This window comes from Dendrobates tinctorius, unplaced genomic scaffold (genome assembly GCF_039654945.1).
Source record: "Dendrobates tinctorius isolate UK_male_01 unplaced genomic scaffold, ASM3965494v1 ptg000064l, whole genome shotgun sequence".
In the NCBI taxonomy this organism is placed as follows: Eukaryota; Metazoa; Chordata; class Amphibia; order Anura; family Dendrobatidae; genus Dendrobates; species Dendrobates tinctorius.
The window spans coordinates 21,479,173-21,496,489 of NW_027361732.1; positions in this window are offsets into that span (position 1 = coordinate 21,479,173).

Consider the following 17,317-nt stretch of genomic DNA (forward strand, 5'->3'; position numbering starts at 1 on the left):
TTCTTTGGTATTATTATCTTCATTTAATTTGTCTTAAATGAAAAAAACACAAAGAGAATTGTCCTAAAGCCAAATTGGATATAATTCCACACCAAACATAAAAAATAGGGTGGACAAAAGTATTGGCACTGTTCGAAAAATCATGTGATGCTTCTCTAATTTGTGTAATTAACAGCATCTGTAACTTACCTGTGGCACCTAACAGGTGTTGGCAATAACTAAATCACACTTGCAGCCAGTTGATATGGATTAAAGTTGACTCAACCTCTGTCCTGTGTCCTTGTGTGTACCACATTGAGCATGGAGAAAAGAAAGAAGACCAAAGAACTGTCTGAGGACTTGAGAAACCAAATTGTGAGGAAGCATGAGCAATCTCAAGGCTACAAGTCCATCTCCAAAGACTTGAATGTTCCTGGGTCTACCGTGTGCAGTGTCAAAAAGAAGTTTAAAGCCCATGGCACTGTGGCTAACATCCCTAGATGTGGACAGAAAAGAAAAATTGACAAGAGATTTCAACGCAAGATTGTGCGGATGTTGGATATAGAACCTCCACTAAAATCCAAACAAGTTCAAGCTGCCCTGCAGTCCGAGGGTACAACAGTGTCAACCCGTACTATCCGTCGGCATATGAACGAAAAGGGACTGTATGGTAGGAGACCCAGGAAGACCCCACTTCTTACCCCGAGACATAAAAAAGCCAGGCTGGAGTTTGCCAAAACTTACCTGAAAAAGACTAAAGCATTTTGGAAGAATGTTCTCTGGTCAGATGAGACAAAAGTAGAGCTTTTTGGGCAAAGGCATCAACATAGAGTTTACAGGAGAAAAAAAGAGGCATTCAAAGAAAAAAACATGGTACCTACAGTGAAACATAGCGGAGGTTCCTTGATGTTTTGGGGTTGCTTTGCTACCTCTGGAACTGGACTGCATGACCGTGTGCATGGCATTATGAAGTCTGAAGACTACCAACAAATTTTGCAGCATAATGTAGAGCCCAGTGTGAGAAAGCTGTGTCTCCCTCAGAGGTCATGGTTCTTCCAGCAGGACAATGACCCAAAACACACTTCAAAAAGCACTAGAAAATGGTTTGAGAGAAAGCACTGGAGACTTCTAAGGTGGCCAGCAATGAGTCCAGACCTGAATCCCATAGAAAACCTGTGGAGAGATCTAAAAATGGCAGTTTGGAGAAGGCACCCATCTAATATCAGGGACCTGGAGCAGTTTGCCAAAGAAGAATGGTCTAAAATTCCAGCAGAGCATTGTAAGAAACTCATTGATAATTACCGGAAGCGGTTGGTTGCAGTTATTTTGGCTAAAGGTTGTGCAACCAAGTATTAGGCTGAGGGTGCCAATACTTTCATCTAGCCCATTTTTGGAGTTTTGTGTGAAATGATCAATGTTTTGCTTTTTGCTTCATTCTCTTTTGTGTTTTTTCATTTAAGGCCTCTTTCACACATCAGGTTTTCGCCGTCAGGCGCGATCCGGCGCTTTTGACAGAAACCGGATCCGGCGAAATGCAATGCCGGATCCGGTTTCCCCCCCATTGACTTGCATTTGCGCCGGATCGCGCCAGATGGCCATGCGTTTTATCCGGTTTTCGCCGGATCCGGCAATGTGTCGCGATCCGGCGTCTGGAAAAAACGTCTACTGTAACGTTTTTTGTCTCCGGCGAAAAAGCCGGACACGCCAGATCCGGCGCGTCCTGCTTTTTCACACAATGAAAGCCTATGAGCGCCGCAATGCGCCGGATCCGACGAAAGCCGGATCCGGCGGCCGGATCCGGTTTTTTGGTCTGAGCATGCTCAGTAGCTCTGCCCACAGGAGATATATAAAAGCAAGACAATGGGACCCTCAGCCACACCTAACATGCCACCCAAGCCAAGAACCAGGAGCAGGAGAAGGCAGCAGACATCTGCAGCAGCAGCACCATCAGCACCACCCCAAATGGAGCAGCAAATGGAACATGCTGAGGAGGGGAGTCCAGCAGCAGATGAGAGACGGTAATTATCAAATCCCCCATTCCTCCAAACTAGGGCCATGGAATATCAAGATATTCATTGGCCCTTTGTTTCTCTTTATTCAACAGCCGCCAAAGAGATTCAGCAGCAGCAGCAGCAGAAATGGCATCACTGGCAGCAGCAACAGCAGCAGCAATACCCACAGCCATGGAGTCTGGCCATCAACAGGACAGCACATCTTCTTCTGGGAGCCCTCCCTCGCATCGTCAGCGTTTGACGGTAAGTTTTTATTTCCAAAATCCATCATCTCTGTAATATATGTCTATTCATTGACTTTTATTTCAAAACAGGAATCACAAGATGAAGAGGAGCTCCCAGAAGAAGAAGGAAGGGGTGGACAGACACCTGGAGTGGGCTCACAATTGGTAAGTTTTTTGCATCAAACGCAGAAACACAACATCACACTACACACAACACATAGAAAACAATGTTCTGCAGACCACACACAGCAAACAAATGCCTACATCCAAAGACATAACATTTTTTGTTTTCTTCTCTAGTATTCCCAATCTGGTGCTCGGCCAAGAGGTCCTCGCAGTGCCTCCCAGGGTCGTCGGCGACAGCAACGCGGCGGTCACCAGCGTGTAAGTATAAATATTTTTGCTTTGTTTTTTTGCACTTTTTATTTCATTTCTTTTGTGGAGGCTAATTATGTTATTTTTGTCTTTTTCTTTAACAGCCTTCACAGCGTGCTCCCGACTCTGACGGTGAGGATGGAGGGATTGATGTGGACCGCCTCATTGATCTCGTCAGAGAAAGGGAGCCGCTCTGGAATATGGCTGACCGCCGCCATGCTGACCTGATCGTTACCCGACGACTCTGGGAGGAAATCTGTTCTCTCCTTGTGGGCCGCTGGGAGGACCTCGAAGCTCGGGCCCAGATTAAAGAGCGTAAGTATATACAGTACCGGTTGCTTGATGTAAACCAGTGTTTCCCGAACTCCAGTCCTCGTGGTCCCCACGGATCATGTGTTCAGGATTTCTATTTACTATGGAAATCCTGAAAACATGACCCCTGGGGACCATGAGGACTGGAGTTTGTGAAACACTGATGTTGTATACTAACCACTCCTTTCTCGTTTCAGGGAGCAGAATTGTGAATCGGTGGCGGTCTGTGAGGGATCGTTTCAAGAAGGAGTTCAATAAAGAGATGCGGGCCCCGAGTGGATCTGGAGGACGCAGGAGCAAGTACAAGTACGCACAAGCCCTGTCGTTCCTCCGGGAAACAATGCTCACCAGAAGGTAAATATTACACACCACATGTGAAAAAAATGTTAGATGTAACTTTTTTTTTCAGCCAGGGCCATACCATGTCAGTATTTTAATTGTTTTTTTTTCTCTTTATTACACAGCACGGTGAGCAGCACTCGGGAGCCTGCATGATTGGACCCTTCTGAGGCGATCCCTGAGGAGACCGGCACCGAGGGACACTTCGACCGCCCCGGTACATCTGCACCTTCCCAGCCTTCCCACACATTCGACCCATCTGTCCCATCCACCAGCACAGGAGCATCGTGGCCGCCTACATTACATGAAGCTGCTGGTGAGGAGATCTCTTTCCCTTTACCCCACCCTTCTGCCCCTGCCACCTCTAGTACACCTGCGGGTACTGGGCGGCAGCGGCAGAGGGGTCAGGAAAAGAGTTATGCGCAAGAGTTCTTGCATCTGAATGCATCTTTCCAGAACTGTCTCAAAGTCTTGTCAGAGCAAATCTCCGCAGGCTTTCAGCAGATCAACTCCAGCATTCTGGAGGTGAAGACACTTCTGCAAACCATGCATTCAGAAGCAAGATCTTCGCCAAACCACACCTTTTTCAGGTCTGTTGTGGAGCGCATGGCAACACTATCTCCTACCCAGCAGATGCATGTAATGCATTCGTGCCACGGTGCTCTACAGCAGGTTACCTCCCAACCTCCACCTCCCACCACTGTAGTTCCTCCACCTGCACCCCCTCCAGCCACTTTCCATCCTCCCCCTCCTATTACATCTGCACCCCCTCCAGCCACTTTCCATCCTCCCCCTCCTATTACATCTGCACCCCCTCCAGCCACTTTCCATCCTCCCCCTCCTATTACATACCAGCAACCTCACCAGTACCAGCAACCTCCCCAGTACCAGACATCTCCCCACTTCCAGCAACCTGCCCCGTACCAAACTCCTTCCCCGTACCAAACTCCTTCCCCGTACCAAACTCCTTCCCCATACAACTTTCCATCAACATCATCTGCTCCTACAGTCCCTGCCCAACCCTCCACTCCACCGCCCACCACCTCTTCTGCCTCCCACATGTCCACCCATTCTGTAGCTTTTTCCACACCTTCACCTCTAACTGTTCCTTCCCCACCACGATCCCAGTCCTCTCTCCACACACCCAGTGTCGAAGTGTCCCGCAGCCCCTCCAGCAGTATTTCCACCCCACAGTACACAGATTTGTAATGTGTGTTTTTTGTAATAAAAATGCCCATTGGGTTTAAAACCTTTATTAAAAAAGTTTTTTGCACTTTAAAAACATTTTACAAAAAAAAAAAAAAATTTAAATAAAAGTTAAATTATCGTTTCACAATGGTTGTCTGTCATTTCTTTCTGCGGCGAACTATGTTTTAAAAAAAGGTTAAATACAGGGTATTTCAAAGGTAAAAAGGTATTCAAAACCAGGTATATAACTGTGGGTAAATTTTAGCTTTTTGCCACAGTTGTGTTCCTGGTTGTGTTTGAAGCAAAGTATTTCACCTAAAAAGTTGTGTTTATTGTTGGTGATTTCCTACCAATGTACACAACTTTTGTTAAAAGGTGAAATACTTTGCATAAAACACAACCAGGTACACACCTGTGGCCTAAAGGTAAAAATAGTAAGACCATGACAAGATAGCCAACTTTGGTTGGCAAAGGTATATACTGTTGGTCCATAAGGTACACAAGTTTAGGGCACAAATCTTTCACACTCTGTCATCCCAGTGTACTCTGCCTTGAGGTGACATAAAGTATAGTGGAAAATTGTCCCTGAAACCGTCACAGAACTTCTAGTGGTAATATTTCCAATGACAACATCCATCTTCGCCAGTAACTTGCTCTTCTCTCCAACCTGCACTTTCTTCTCTACAACCTGTCAAAGAAGGGCTGTAGGAACATGCTATATCTAGTTTTCCAGTAGCCAATCCCGTTCGGAAGGCCACAAGGGTCAATTTTAAAAACCGGATCAGGCGTAATCCGTCGAAAAACGGATAGAAAAACGGATAGAAAAACGGATGAACCGGATGAGACGGATCCGGTTTTGTCTGTCAAGAACAAGACGGATCCGGCAGAAAACCGGATCCGGCACTTCAGGTTTTACAAAACATTTGCCGGATCCGGCATTCCGGCACGACGCCGGATCGCGCCTGACGCCGAAAACCTGATGTGTGAAAGTAGCCTTAGACAAATTAAATGAAGATAATAATTCCAAAGAATTTGTGTTTGCAATCATTTTCAGGAAGAAACTGAGTATTATCTGACAAAATTGCAGGGGTGTCAATACTTTTGGCCACAACTGTACATGTGAAGAGATGTCCTGATACCGTTGTCCAAACCGATCATATATTAAGAAAAAGAAAAGCTAATGCCTACTGGAAGACATAATCTGATCTGACCAATGACTCATTTCACCTAATACAGGATAGTATCCTCATGTGAGGGAATGGATGTCAGAGCGTGACAAGATGTATGGAACTCATTGCTGTAAAGTGCATGCAGTGCAAGGCATAAATTATAATAAAGTGCCTATAGTGGGCTACTACTTAATATCTTGTTTGGCGAAAGAATTCCACCCTGGCTCCCCTACATGTGATGTCTTTGTAAGGAGACATGGTTTGTACTTACTATGTGGTTAGTATATGTAGAGAGCCTTGTATAATCAGGTATGCCATCTATTAAGTGATGTTAGGTCATTACCGGCGCATGTGTGGACACGTGCGCACCTAATGGGGCACTTCCTCCTGCGCTCATGCAATACAAGCAAACCATGGCTGCAAGCCACTCTGTCTGGACTTGCTTTTACATGTGTGTTTTTTCATGTTAATAAACATTTATAACATCAAATCAGCAACGTGTGCACACAGAATACATTTTTAAAGACTTTTTTGAGGGTTACATAGCAATGAAATGTACTCCAGACCACTTAATAGTCTATGGTTGAGCAAGATAATACCGATAAAATTTTCAACAAGCTTTTTGAGGGTTGTATACAAACAAAAAGGACTGCAGACCACAAAATAGTCTATGGGTGTCAAATATAATACCAATTTATTTTAAAAAAGATTTTTGAGGTTTTTATAGCAACAAAATGTACCCAAGAAGATGTAATATCCTATGAGTGAGATATGATAAATGTTAATGGATGAGCAATATAATACCGATAAATTTAAATTTTTTTAAACAAGTTACGGGAGGTATATATACTCACAAAATGTACTCCACTCCATGGAATGACCTATGAATGAGCAATATAATACCAATACATTCTGAAGTTTTTTGAGGGTTATATACTAAGGAATGGAGTTGAGCGACTTTTGGTTTTTTAGGGTCGCGTTTCGTTTCGTGAAACCCGACTTTTCCAAAAGTCGGGTCGAGCAAGATCGTCCGATTATAGGGAAAAGTCGGGGTCGTCCCGAAACACGAAACCCAATGTAAGTCAATGGGGAATAAAAGTCGGCAGTGAGAGGAGGACAGGAAACACACCTACAGTGCCCATTTGAATGCCAAAAGCATCAATTCTTCTTACTTAAGCTTGTCAACCTTAATTAACTTCATAATACAAGTTACGCACTGAAAAATGGGGGTTATTTGGCTACAGACTGTGGGGGGGGAGGGTTGGCTGCAGATTTTCATGTGCCCTGGGCGAAAGAGCGCCCCTTTAACACATACCACAATTCATCATGCTCCGATACGGCAGAGAAATAGCGGTATAGTACAATGAAAAATACCTCACTTTTTACATCTCATGACGAGGCCCATCTATTTCTCCATACAGAATCATTGGTCCCATATAATGTTTGAAACAGTATATGATGAGCTCCACATAATGCTACAGTATATGTTGGTCCCCATGGATGAAGCTCCACTGTCTTATGGGCCCAAATAATGCTCCAAACATAATGGGCCCCATTTCTAATGCTCTAGTGTATAATGGGCCCTGTAAATGCTGCTCCAGTGTCTGATGTCCACCTTTGGAATGTTCCAGTGTATGGTGGGCCCCATCTATCATTCTCCAGAGTGTAGTGCTCTCCAAAAATTGCTGTCCCAACATTGAGAACAATCAAATAAGTCTCCTCGCTAGGGAATCCCTGTACTTCTCTGGATTCCTTGTCGTCCCCATCTTCCATCTCACTGCACAGTATTTCAACTTTGCAAGTGCTGTGATCCTGGGCAAGCAGGGGGGGCCCACTCTTTGGCGACGGCACTGGCACAGGGCCCATGATAGTACGGTGGTGTGTCTGATGGCGGGTGGGCCGAAGCTGCACTTTCATCTGCAGCTTCCTCTTTGTCACCGTGTAAGATGGAACTGTATATGGGAAGGGTAACCTGAGTTTCATCAGGGTCAGATTCAGGTCGTGTAGCGTGCGAGTGGTCTGGGTCAATGTACCAGCAGATTCATCGAGCAGTGGCTGGGCATCAGTGCACTTGTGTCGCCCCCAGGAGTACGGTCGCCACAGTGGCATTACCTTCTTCCTAGGGAGTGTGATGTCATGCTTGGGAGCAACGAAGGATCTCTCTAGCAGGTTAACTGATTGGGCGGCGTTATTCCCACGAGTCATGACCCTCCAAACAGCGTTCATGAAGGCAAAGTGTTTGTTTTACGTGGGCAGTATGGTTGCAAAGCTGAACCTTAAAGGAATGTCCAGAAGGGCACCACCAGGAGTGGAGCCTACGGTTAAATTCGACTCCACCTGGGAAACCTCAACCATGCCAGCTACAGAACAGATGCACACATTGCAAGCTTAATTCCGTTAACGAACGAGACTCCGTCATGCCCCGCGGTCCGAGTCCGGCTTACTAGAGGGACACGTGAGGCTCTGGCACATGAGATTGGCCAATAACTGGTGTGTCATGCCCTTACATGTCCGTGGCTGCATGTGCGCTACACTGAAAAGGCCAGCGTTTGTCGCTTACGGGTGATGGGGATCACTGATTACAATTATTACCCGCGAACGATGATTTCCCAGTAAGTGCAGGTCAACCGCAGTTCCGGAATTAGGCCTAACCGTCATTCCTGAAAAAATTAAAAACTTACGTGTGCAAACCACAGGTGCTCTAGCTTGCTTAACAGCTCGCCAGCCGTTTTCACCCCCAGTATGGATTGCACGTGATTGCACAAAGGTGAGAAAGGGTACCGTATCCCCAGATAACATGTATGGATAGCGTACACATTCAAAATATATGTCTATACATCAGGAGGCAGGCTCAGACGGTGTTAGGCCCAGTATGGATTGCACGTGATTGCACAAAGGTTAGAAAGGGTATCGTATCCCCTGATAACATGTATGGATAGCGTACACATTCAAAATATATGTCTCAGGAGGCAGGCTCAGACGGTGTTAGGCCCAGTATGGATTGCACGTGATTGCACAAAGGTTAGAAAGGGTACCGTATCCCCAGATAACATGTATGGATAGCGTACACATTCAAAATATATGTCTCAGGAGGCAGGCTCAGACGGTGTTAGGCCCAGTATGGATTGCACGTGATTGCACAAAGGTTAGAAAGGGTACCGTATCCCCAGAAAACATGTATGGATAGCGTACACATTCAAAATATATGTCTCAGGAGGCAGGCTCAGACGGTGTTAGGCCCAGTATGGATTGCACGTGATTGCACAAAGGTTAGAAAGGGTACCGTATCCCCAGATAACATGTATCGATAGCGTACACATTCAAAATATATGTCTCAGGAGGCAGGCTCAGACTGTGTTAGGCCCAGTATGGATTGCACGTGATTGCACAAAGGTTAGAAAGGGTACCGTATCCCCAGATAACATGTATGGATAGCGTACACATTCAAAATATATGTCTATACATCAGGAGGCAGGCTCAGACGGTGTCAGGCCCAGTATGGATTGCACGTGATTGCACAAAGGTTAGAAAGGGTACCGTATCCCCGGATAACATGTATGGATAGCGTACACATTCAAAATATATGTCTCAGGAGGCAGGCTCAGACGGTGTTAGGCCCAGTATGGATTGCACGTGATTGCACAAAGGTTAGAAAGGGTACTGCATCCCCAGATAACATGTATGAATAGCGTACACATTCAAAATATATGTCTCAGGAGGCAGGCTCAGACGGTGTCAGGCCCAGTATGGATTGCACGTGATTGCACAAAGGTTAGAAAGGGTACCGTATCCACGGATAACATGTATGGATAGCGTACACATTCAAAATATATGTCTCAGGAGGCAGGCTCAGACGGTGTTAGGCCCAGTATGGATTGCACGTGATTGCACAAAGGTTAGAAAGGGTACCGTATCCCCAGATAACATGTATGGATAGCGTACACATTCAAAATATATGTCTATACATCAGGAGGCAGGCTCAGACGGTGTCAGGCCCAGTATGGATTGCACGTGATTGCACAAAGGTTAGAAATGGTACCGTATCCCCGGATAACATGTATGGATAGCGTACACATTCAAAATATATGTCTCAGGAGGCAGGCTCAGACGGTGTTAGGCCCAGTATGGATTGCACGTGATTGCACAAAGGTTAGAAAGGGTACCGTATCCCCAGATAACATGTATGCATAGCGTACACATTCAAAATATATGTCTCAGGAGGCAGGCTCAGACGGTGTCAGGCACAGTATGGATTTGACGGCCCAGATTACACAGCGGAGGAGCAGGGAGAGGTAAAGATTGCAAATGCTGGGGCCCTGCCCAAGCAAGGGGGGCCCACTCGTGGGCGTCGGTACTGGCACTGGGCCCCTCATAGTACAGCGGTGTGTCTGACGGCGGGTGTGCACCACCACCGTCAGAGACACTTGATTGCACTATGAGGGACCCTGTGCCAGTGCCCGCGCCCAAGAGTCGGCCTACCCACCTGTCCAGGGCATGGGCACTCGCACGGTGTCGTGCGCTAGGTGGTGACCCCGGCCATGGGGGGGGAGGCAGCACAGTTAGGGAGTTTTAGAAAGTGGCATATGTTGATGTTGGACATTCAGCTGATGCAAAAGGCGAAATAGGTGAAATCCCAGGAAGAGGTGGACCAAAGCAAGCCATTTTTCTGTCACCCTATGTGTCATCAGGACAAAATCCTTGGAAACCCATGCATGGTTCATTTTAATGAAGGTTAGATCATCCACATTTTGGGTTGACAGACGGGTCCTTTTTTCTGTCAGGATTGATCCAGCTGCACTGAAGACTCAATCCGATAGCACACTTGCAGCTGGGCAAGCGAGCTCCTGTAAGGCATATTGGGCCAATTCAGGCCAGGTGTCCAGCTTAGCGGCCCAATAGTCAAAGGGGAATGACCTGTGTGGGAGAACATCGATATGGGAGGAAAAGTAGTTTGTAACCATAGTTGACAACTGCTGTCTCCTGTCACTTTCCATCGATGCAGTATTAACAGTTGTGTGAGCGGTATTTGAAAAATCAGTCCACAACATTGTCATGAAACCCCTGTCTCCAACGCCACTTCTGCTGTGTGCACCACGAACACCTCTGCCAAGCTGCCCCCGGCCCGTACGGCTCGTGTGAGAACCATCACCGCTGCTGTGTGCTGGGAATGCCTCAATCAACCGATTTACCAGAGTTGCTTGTTTATTAGCCAATATTAGGTCAAGGTTCTCCTGTGGCATGATGTTTTGTAATTTGCCTTTATAGCGTGGATCCAGGATGCTGGCCAACCAGTAGTCGTCATCGTTCATCATTTTGGCAATGCGGGGGTCCCTTTTTAGGATCTGCAAGGCATAATCTGTCATGTGGGCCAATGTTCCCGGTGTCAATGATGCACTGCGAGTGCTGGGTGGAGGAGCACTTTCTGGCAAATCCACATCCCTCCAGTCACGCACAAACCCTGTACCAGACCTTGCCACGCCAACATTTTCACTTGCCCCACGAGATGCATCCTCCTCCCCTAAGTAATCATCCCCATCATCATCCTCCTCCTCCTCTTCTTCCTCCACCTCGTCCAGGAGAGGTCCCTGAGCAGACAATGGCTGAATGTCATCAAGGATTCCCTCCTCCTCTTCCTCCTCATCAACATTGGCTGCAGACGCCTGCTCCTTAAGGTGCGTCAAAGTTTGCATGAGCAGACGCATAAGTGGGATGCTCATGCTTAGGATGGCGTCGTCTGCGCTTAAAAGCCGTGTGCATTCCTCAAAACACTGAAGGACTTTACAGAGGTCTTTTAGCTTCGACCACTGCACACCAGTCAACTCCATGTCTGCTCTCAAAGTGCCTGGCCGTGTATCCTCCCACAAATGCATTATGGCCTGCCTCTGCTCGCACAGCTGCTCCACCATGTGCAGGGTGGAGTTCCACCTTGTTGCAATGTCGATAATGAGGCAGTGGTTGGGAAGGTGGAGCAATCGCTGCAGCTTCTGCATACGAACGGAGTGTACAGGCGACCGGCGGATGTGCGCGCACAGTCTTCGCACCTTCTGGAGCAGGGCTGTTAACTCCGGATAATTTTTGAGGAAGCACTGCACCACCAGGTTCAAGGTGTGAGCCAAGCAAGGTATGTGGCTGAGTTTTGAAAGGGCTATGGCTGCCACAAAATTATGGCCGTTATCACGAACTACCTTGCCTGCCTCAAGATGTACACTGCCCAGCCATGACTCAGTTTGTCGCTTCAAGTACTCGGCCAGCACCTCGGTGGTGTGTCTGTTGCCCAAACACATCATCTGCAACACAGCCTGCTGACGCTTTCCACTAGCTGCTCGATAGGGGGACACATCGTGTGCAACAGTGGCAGCTGCAGATGGAGTGCTCGTACGACTGCGCTCTGTGGACGAGCTTTCGCTTCTGGAGGAGGAGGAGGAGGAGGGTCGAACGCCTACAGCCAACTGTTTCCTATACCGTGGGCTAGGCAGCACTGTCCCACCACCGCTGTCCCCTGTGGACCCTGCATCCACCACATTAACCCAGTGCGCAGTGATGGACACGTAACGGCCCTGGCCATGCCGACTGGACCATGCATCAGTTGTGAGGTGCACCTTTCCGCTCACTGACTGCTTGAGTGCATGGACAATGCGGTCTTTCACATGATGGTGGAGGGCTGGGATGGCTTTGCGAGAGAAGAAGTGGCAACTGGGTAGGTCATAGCGTGGTACTGCATAGGCCATGAGTTTGCGGAAAGCTGTGCTTTCCACCAACCGAAAGGGCATCATCTCAAACGAGATTAGTTTGGCAATGTGGGCGTTCAAACCAAGTGTACGCGGATGAGAGACTGAGTACTTTCTTGACCTACTCATAGTGTCTGGGAGGGTGAGCTGGACTTGAGAGCTGCATATGGTGGAAGTAGCGGTGGACAGGGCGGACTGAGAGAGGGTTGATGATGGTAATGGAGTTGGTGTTCTTTCTGATGGCCTAGAATCAGTCTTTCGTTGATATAACAGTGGGATTCCCTGACTGCTGTGGCCTTGCAACGACACCTCAACATTTGCTGCTGTGATAACCGGTGGGCTTACAGTGGGGGCAACAATGTAGCGTTGCTGACTACCTTCGTTGTGATCAGTTGCACATGTGGCACTTGAGGTTTGGTGTTGTGTCCACGCTTGCAAGTGCATGCTGGTTAAATGTCTAAGCATGCAACTGGTATTCAAATTTTTCAGATTTTTCCCTCGGCTAAAGGTCTTTGCGCACTTCTTACAGATAACCTTGGCCTGATCATGAGGATTTTGTTCAAAAAAGTGCCACACTGCACTCTTCCTACTTTGGCAGACATTTTGCGGCCTAGCACGCTGTGATCTTTTGACCCTCTGGACAAGCTGTCCAGCAACTCTTTTGATGTTTGGAACCTGTCTTTGGAGTGCTCCGGGCCTGCCAGATAACAGCTGTTGCGATGTCGATGTCTGCTGTGGATGCTCCTCATCTGAGCTATTGGAAGCAGCACCCTCTTCCCCCAATGGATGCCAATCTGGGTCAACAACTGGGTCATCCATCACCTCCTCTTCTATGTCATGTGCACCTTCCTCTGTGTCACCGTGTATGGTGGTATAGTGTGCGGGAAGGGGCACCTGAGTCTCATCAGGGTCAGAATCTGGCTCTGTACACTGCGAGGACAATGTAGTGCTCTGAGTGAATGTACCAGCAGAATCATCCATCAGCGGCTGTGCATCAGTGCACTCCATGTCAGATTCATCTTGGCCTGGGTAATTCACCATTTGACTTGATATTCCAGGCATGGTATGTGAAAACAGCTCCATGGAGTAATCAGTAGTATGGCCTGCGTCATCCTTCAATCTTGGTTGGGGTGAAGGACACAAGGAAAGGTGTGGTTCATGAACATGAGCCTCCAATGACGACTCAGTGCTTTTACTTTTTACAACTGAAGAAGAGGAGGCGATAGAGCTGGAGGCTGAGACAGCAATGTAAGACAAAACTTTTTCCTGATGCTCTGGCTTTAAAAGCGGTTTGCCAAATCCTAGAAAACTAAGCGTTCGAGGCCTTATGTAGCCAGACGATGACGCAGGCTCAACACCTCCTGCATTCGGTCCTATTTTGCTCTTGCCACTACCATCAGATCCACCACCAACACCATCATTACCAGCTGCCAACCCCCGCCCAATTCCACGGTCTCTTCCACCAGCCTTCCTCATTTTTGGTAGAAATGTAGACAAAATCCAACAAACTATATAGTAATGTAAAACAAGGTACAAGGTGTCTATAGGACAGGGGAGATTTTGAATTTCTGCAGACACTTGTGGACACTGGACACTTTTGGATTGTGTGAGGCCCAATGAATATCTGAGCGCTATGTGACAGGCTCGATGGCACAGCTGTGACCAAAGTGACTACAGGATAAGGGAGATTTTGAATCTCTGCACACACTTTTGGACACTGGACACTTGTGGATTGTGTGAGGCCCAATGAATATCTGAGCGCTATGTGACAGGCTCGATGGCACAGCTGTGACCAAAGTGACTACAGAATAAGGGAGATTTTGAATCTCTGCACACACTTTTGGACACTGGACACTTGTGGATTGTGTGAGGCCCAATGAATATCTGAGCGCTATGTGACAGGCTCGATGGCACAGCTGTGACCAAAGTGATGAGAGGATAAGGGAGATTTTGAATCTCTGCACACACTTTTGGACACTGGACACTTGTGGATTGTGTGAGGCCCAATGAATATCTGAGCGCTATGTGACAGGCTCGGTGGCACAGCTGTGACCAAAGTGACTACAGGATAAGGGAGATTTTGAATCTCTGCACACACTTTTGGACACTGGACACTTGTGGATTGTGTGAGGCCCAATGAATATCTGAGCGCTATGTGACAGGCTCGATGGCACAGCTGTGACCAAAGTGACGAGAGGATAAGGGAGATTTTGAATCTCTGCACACACTTTTGGACACTGGACACTTGTGGATTGTGTGAGGCCCAATGAATATCTGATTGCTATGTGACAGGCTCGATGGCACAGCTGTGACCAAAGTGACTACAGGATAAGGGAGATTTTGAATCTCTGCACACACTTTTGGACACTGGACACTTGTGGATTGTGTGAGGCCCAATGAATATCTGAGCGCTATGTGACAGGCTCGATGGCACAGCTGTGACCAAAGTGATGAGAGGATAAGGGAGATTTTGAATCTCTGCACACACTTTTGGACACTGGACACTTGTGGATTGTGTGAGGCCCAATGAATATCTGAGCGCTATGTGACAGGCTCGATGGCACAGCTGTGACCAAAGTGACTACAGGATAAGGGAGATTTTGAATCTCTGCACACACTTTTGGACACTGGACACTTGTGGATTGTGTGAGGCCCAATGAATATCTGAGCGCTATGTGACAGGCTCGATGGCACAGCTGTGACCAAAGTGACGAGAGGATAAGGGAGATTTTGAATCTCTGCACACACTTTTGGACACTGGACACTTGTGGATTGTGTGAGGCCCAATGAATATCTGATTGCTATGTGACAGGCTCGATGGCACAGCTGTGACCAAAGTGACTACAGGATAAGGGAGATTTTGAATCTCTGCACACACTTTTGGACACTGGACACTTTTGGATTGTGTGAGGCCCAATGAATATCTGATTGCTATGTGACAGGCTCGATGGCACAGCTGTGACCAAAGTGACTACAGGATAAGGGAGATTTTGAATCTCTGCACACACTTTTGGACACTGGACACTTTTGGATTGTGTGAGGCCCAATGAATATCTGAGCGCTATGTGACAGGCTCGATGGCACAGCTGTGACCAAAGTGACTACAGGATAAGGGAGATTTTGAAACTCTGCACACACTTTTGGACACTGGACACTTGTGGATTGTGTGAGGCCCAATGAATATCTGAGCGCTATGTGACAGGCTCGATGGCACAGCTGTGACCAAAGTGACTACAGGATAAGGGAGATTTTGAATCTCTGCACACACTTTTGGACACTGGACACTTGTGGATTGTGTGAGGCCCAATGAATATCTGAGCGCTATGTGACAGGCTCGATGGCACAGCTGTGACCAAAGTGACGAGAGGATAAGGGAGATTTTGAATCTCTGCACACACTTTTGGACACTGGACACTTTTGGATTGTGTGAGGCCCAATGAATATCTGAGCGCTATGTGACAGGCTCGATGGCACAGCTGTGACCAAAGTGACGAGAGGATAAGGGAGATTTTGAATCTCTGCACACACTTTTGGACACTGGACACTTGTGGATTGTGTGAGGCCCAATGAATATCTGAGCGCTATGTGACAGGCTCGATGGCACAGCTGTGACCAAAGTGACGAGAGGATAATGGAGATTTTGAATCTCTGCACACACTTTTGGACACTGGACACTTGTGGATTGTGTGAGGCCCAATGAATATCTGAGCGCTATGTGACAGGCTCGATGGCACAGCTGTGACCAAAGTGACAAGAGGATAAGGGAGATTTTGAATCTCTGCACACACTTTTGGACACTGGACACTTGTGGATTGTGTGAGGCCCAATGAATATCTGAGCGCTATGTGACAGGCTCGATGGCACAGCTGTGACCAAAGTGACTACAGGATAAGGGAGATTTTGAATCTCTGCACACACTTTTGGACACTGGACACTTGTGGATTGTGTGAGGCCCAATGAATATCTGAGCGCTATGTGACAGGCTCGATGGCACAGCTGTGACCAAAGTGACTACAGGATAAGGGAGATTTTGAATCTCTGCACACACTTTTGGACACTGGACACTTGTGGATTGTGTGAGGCCCAATGAATATCTGGGCGCTATGTGACAGGCTCGATGGCACAGCTGTGACCAAAGTGACTACAGGATAAGGGAGATTGGATTGCTTTTAAAAAAGCAGTTTGCGGAGCAGTGGGTAAACAGCAATGCCAGCCTGTCAGGAAGCCTTAAAAGGCAGCCCAACAACCAACACCACTGATACACCACAATATAGCCTCCCCTTGCACTGCACACACAGTGACTTGTGTGTTGTGCAGGCCAAATTGCTAGCAGCAGAAGCAGGTTTTTTTTCTTCTCAGCAGGACAAAAAAAAAAATTGGGATTGCTTTTAAAAAAGCAGTTTGCGGAGCAGTGGGTAAAAAGCAATGCCAGCCTGTCAGGAAGCCTTAAAAGGCAGCCCAACAACCAACACCACTGATACACCACAATATAGCCTCCCTTTGCACTGCACACACAGTGACTTGTGTGTTGTGCAGGCCAAATTGCTAGCAGCAGAAGCAGTTTTTTTTTCTTCTCAGCAGGACAAAAAAAAAAATTGGGATTGCTTTTAAAAAAGCAGTTTGCGGAGCAGTGGTTAAACAGCAATGCCAGCCTGTCAGGAAGCCTTAAAAGGCAGCCCAACAACCAACACCACTGATACACCACAATATAGCCTCCCCTTGCACTGCACACACAGTGACTTGTGTGTTGTGCAGGCCAAATCGCTAGCAGCAGAATCAGTTTTTTTTTCTTCTTCCCTGCCTAACGCTCTCCCTACAGAATCAGCAGCAACCTCTCCCTATACTGAGATCAGCAGAAGTAAGATGGCGGTCGGCGTGCACGCCCTTTTATACCCCCTGTGACGCCCACCAAAGCAAGCCAATCACTTGCATGCCCTTCTGAAAGATGGTGTTGACCCCTGCCTATGTCATCACGTTGCCCACAGTGTCCG